This window comes from Lampetra planeri, chromosome 10, assembly GCF_965212315.1.
Source record: "Lampetra planeri chromosome 10, kcLamPlan1.2.h2, whole genome shotgun sequence".
In the NCBI taxonomy this organism is placed as follows: domain Eukaryota; kingdom Metazoa; phylum Chordata; class Hyperoartia; order Petromyzontiformes; family Petromyzontidae; genus Lampetra; species Lampetra planeri.
The window spans coordinates 5,648,396-5,653,727 of NC_136116.1; positions in this window are offsets into that span (position 1 = coordinate 5,648,396).

Here is a 5,332-nt window from a genome sequence, read left to right on the forward strand (position 1 = left end):
TGGTCCGGGTTTTAAATGGGAAGATATTGTTTGGGTGGGAGGGAAACTCATAAATGATTCCTCCGATTTCGATTTAAAGCTTTCGTGACTGCAGGGATTCATCTTCTTGGTTCTTTCGGTAAAGTCACGTAGAAGGGAAATAATAAAATAATAAAAATAAAACATAATAAAATGATTCTCACGTCTCCAGTGTCAGACACTGTCTTTCGGACATACCTCTTCTTCATCTGAGGATGGCTGCTTGCGTTGTGGCCGAAACGTCGTGAGAATTATTTAATAATGTTTTAATTTTATTATTTTATTATTTCCCTTCTACGTGACTTTACCGAAAGAACCAAGAAGATGATTCCTCCGATCCCCACTAGACCTGAGGAGGAGCTTTGCTCCGCCTGTGCGTGTCCCTGTGAGTCTCAGTGCGTGTCTGTGGACCTAGGAGTCTTATCTGTGAGTAAAAAAAAGAATCCTTGATTTCTTTCTGAACGCAGTCGAGTTCAAATTGTCATTCCCACCACGGCCTTACGGAGCATTCCGGCCCATTCCACCACTGAGTTTCGTATGGCCACTGATGAGCACCCATTAGGTTGTTGCGTATGGCAATATATGCAGGAGATGAATGCCAGTGTTGGATGTCTGCTAGCCACGAGAGGCCTTCGGGAGAAGTTCCTCCTCCTTTGAAAGAGCCGCATACTACAGTGGTTGACTATATGGTCCATAGTTTGGGTTGCATGGTGACAACCTCATTGTGTCTTTAATTTTCCATTTTAAACTTGTTTTCTACATTTTACCAGATAAGGCCCACTGAGCTATATAGCTCTTTTTCAGAATCTACCTGGCCACAAATGATAGCTCTGCTGAGTGGCTTATCACGTGGAAATGTATAGCAGCCAAATACTATACACGCATGTTTCTAAGTGTGGAGATGAAAACCGGAGGACCCGGAGTAAAATCCACGCGACCACAAGGAGAACATGCAAACTCCAAATATACAGGTGTCGGGGTCAGGATCGAACCCACGAGCTCCTGCATACCAGGCGCGATAGTTAACATCTCGCTACTGTGGCGAGATGTGTGCATCGACCTGTTGATGTTCTGGTGCTGTTGATGGTCCCACCGGTGTCTTTCAGGAGGAATGTCAATGATGTTAATTCTGGACTTCTGCATTGTTCCACTCTGTTTGCCAGTATTCTTCTGGAACTATGTGAGATTCTCGGATGGTAACAGGGTGATCCCAGAAGGGATGGAAAAGGAACTTGAGTTGGCGGTGAGGTACATTGTTGAAGTCTTGGTTGATGGGTAGGTTGCCGTTGCCAAAAAAATATAAACAGTACTTTCACAAAACTATGATAGATTCGGTGGAATAATTGTGGCATTGAGAGGGAAGACATAATTAATTTGTCGGGCATTTTATGTGTGCGTGGATTATATAATTATCAATCTATTGCAATTACTAATCTACTCAATACAATTATATCAATTACCACACGATCGAAAGGGTTCAAACGTCGCTAAATTTTAAATACTGTATCGACAATGTATTGTATACTGTACATAGCGATGTTCATCGCCCCCTACTGCGAAACCTTGGCAGGATCCTCTTGAAAAAGTCACGAAGCTCAGGCCATCCTGGGTAAACAAATGGAATAGCATTTAGCACATATTGTCCGTGAAAATGTAATCTTTATGTTAGTTAAACGAGCATGTTAGCACATAGAAGACACCCCAAACAAGACAGCATAAACGAATTAAGATCATGAACCTGAAATTTCTCAATTAACCAAATCGCTAAAGGCAAAAAACCGTGACGTCCAAAGTATATGGATACACTTAGATAATTGTTTCACCACTACAAAGTGAATTGAGACGAGACATCCATAAATGTTTAGAATAACTATTGGCATTAAGACCAATGTTTCCCCGCAGCATTTGTTAAAATCGAGAAACCCTTTTACCGATTTCCACTGAGTCTCATCAGCAGACACAAGCCACGGTTACTTTTTTGTTTTACGATGCTAATTTTAACCTTGATTGCAGATTCTTTTTTTTCTGTTCGGCTTCACAAAACACTGTGAAGCGACGGGTTTGGTTGTTTGGACGGATTAATATTTAAACTGGCTGGAATTTCAATGACGGGGCTGTTCTATGCCGACCTCGCGCTCGCATGGATTTAAAATCCTGGCTATGAAAACAAAATCATGAACCACCCCCTTGTTGTTAACGCCGTCGCCCTACCCTGTAAGCCGGGAAATAATGCAAGCGGTACTGTATTGTATTCAGCTGCCGTACCGGGCAGACGGGTAATGTCTGATTTTCCAGAGAAAGGCAATAAAAAGGGGAGATGGATGGAAATCGGCAAACGCGTGCGAAATAAAGGACCCGTACGGTTTGTCGAGTTAAAGGGCCGGCGCAAAGTGCATGGAGGTGGTTTCTAAGTCTCAAAACAACACACGAAAACGTGTAAGTAAAAGCATCAGCAGCCACATTAGTACATTGCGGTCCCTCTGTTTTAGGTCACTATCAAAATAAATGCGAGAAATTGTTACCGTCTGACAGGCGGCAGTGATACACTCAACGATTTTTTTTATCAGGTAAGTCTAATGACAACATATTAACAAGATATGAACACTTACTTCCCATTGTCAATACAGACATATTTGCTCCAAAACAGTACGCGCGTCCCACGCTTTTATTTAGAGTTGGTTCAGAAGAGGCCTGGCCACAAATGATAGCGCAACGAAGTGGCTTATCATGTGGACATTTCTAGCCGCCAAATACTCCAAGGGGCCGTCCATAAATGACGTCACGCACCTAGGGGGGGGGTCAGACATTTGTGACGAGGGGGGGGTTGAGAAATGTGACGTCACATCAAAATGCGCAACTTTAAATATAGACAACACGTTCTACTTAATTAAATAGACTTTTTAATACATGTTTTCTCCTACAATATCAGAGTGCAGCGCCACATTAAATACGCACTACTATGACAATAGATTAAAGCGATTTGAAGCATGTTTTATTTTGTGTGGGGAGGAGGCAGAGCTTTGTGACGTCATATTTGAGGGGGGGGGGTCTGACTTTTTGTGACGCCGTGTGACGAAGGGGGGGGGTCAATAATCGTCCAAAATCGCGTGACGTCATTTATGGACGCCCCCTAAATGGGGGGTTCTAAATGTGGAGGGAAAAACCGGAGGACTCCGTGAAAAATCCACGCGACCACGGGGGGAGTAGCACCGCAAACTCCAAATATCCAGCAGCAGGCGTCAGGGTCGGGATCTAAACCACGACATCCTGTATACCTGGCGAAGGAGATTTCGCCACCACTTATTGAAGGGTAGGGAACAATTACCCCGATGGTCGAATGGAATTAAAAAAATTGGTATGACCCACATAAATACACGCCTCAGTCGCTGACTGACATCCTTGCAGCGACAGAATTGACAGAGAAATATCGTATTGTTCCCAAGATTAAATAAAATATGCCTGGTCGTGATGGATAAATATCGTTGAGTGGCCGTCTCAAAGTGATGAGGCCCCACTGTGAAATGAAATCGCAGGTCGAGAATTGCCTCTGGTCATTGCTATATCCCCCCCTCTACCCGATTGAGTTGGATTCATCCAAAACGAACGACCTCCTCCCAACCCCCTCCCCCCCCAATCCAACCCAACCTGGTATCGTCCTTGTAGTCACGCCCACTTACCCAATGCCCCGCCCCTCCCCGCAATCATCGAACGTCGCGCGCTCGTCGTCGGCTGCGTTTGCTTGGGAGTTGTGAGCCACGGGCTCATTCTGCACTCTCCTCTCGCTTTCCTCCTCACGTTTGCGCTCTCCTCTCGCTCTTCCACCCTCTCCCCTTGCTATTTCGTTTCGCTGTGCCGTCACACTTACTCCATTTTTTCTTATCTTGCTTTCCTCTCACGTTTTGTTCTCCCCGCACCCCCCTCCTCTCGTTTCTCTCCCTTCACGCGTTATTTTCTCACGGTTTTCCCCTCACTCGAGCCCGGCCCGTTAACCTCGCCCCCTTAAACTTTCTCCGCCCCTTCACCTCTCCATCCACCACCCCCGCGATCCCCGTTAACTCTCCCCGCCCACACTTCGCTCAACCCCCCCCCCCCCCCCCGTATAGCCCCGCCCACACTTCGCGCCCCCCGTATAGCCCGGCACACACTTCGCACCCCCGTATAGCCCCGCCCACACTTCGCCCCCCCTTTTAGCCCCGCACACACTTCGCACCCCCGTGTTGCCCCGCCCACACTTCGCCCCCCCCGTATAGCCCCGCACACACTTCGCACCCCCGTATAGCCCCGCCCACACTTTGCCCCCCCCCCGTATAGCCCAGCCCACACTTCGCCCCCCCCGTATAGCCCCGCCCACACTTTGCCCCCCCCGTATAGCCCCGCCCACACTTCGCCCCCCCCCGTATAGCCCCGCCCTCGCCTGCACACCGCGGCTCACGTTGCCGCGGTTCCGTTAACTCTCCCTGCATAGATCGCCCCGCCCTCTCTTCCCCCCCTCATCACTGCCTCGGCTATCTCAACCATAGTCCCCCCAATTCAGCCTCAGCTCCCTCAACCATAGCCCCCCCCCCTCTTGTATCACCCCCCTCAGCCTCAGCTCACTCAACCATAGCCCCCCCCCCCATTTGTATCACCCCCCTCAGCCTGAGCTCCCTCAACCATAGCCCCCCTCCCATTTGTATCACCCCCCCTCAGCCTCAGCTCCCTCAACCATAGCCCCCCTCCCATTTGTATCACCCCCCCTCAGCCTCAGCTTACTCAACCATAGCCCCCCCCCCCTTGTATCACCCCCCTCAGCCTCAGCTCACTCAACCATAGCCCCCCCCCCATTTGTATCACCCCCCTCAGCCTGAGCTCCCTCAACCATAGCCCCCCTCCCATTTGTATCACCCCCCCTCAGCCTCAGCTCCCTCAAACATAACCCCCCCCCCATTTGTACCCCCCCTCAGCCTCAGCTCCCTCAACCATAGCCCCCCTCCCATTTGTATCACCCCCCTCAGCCTGAGCTCCCTCAACCATAGCCCCCCTCCCATTTGCATCACCCCCCCTCAGCCTCAGCTCACTCAACCATAGCCCCCCCTCCCATTTGCATCACCCCCCCTCAGCCTCAGCTCCCTCAACCATAGCCCCCCCCCCCCCATTTGTATCACCCCCCCCTTTGTATCACCCCCCCCCCCCTTTGTATCCCCCCCCCTCAGCCTCAGCTCCCTCAACCATAGCCCCTCCCCCTCCGTTTCTCCCCGCCCTCACCCCCTCTCACCCCCCTCCTCTTCCCCCCGCCCCTCCCCCCTCTTCTTCCCCCCCCTCCTCTTCCCCCCCC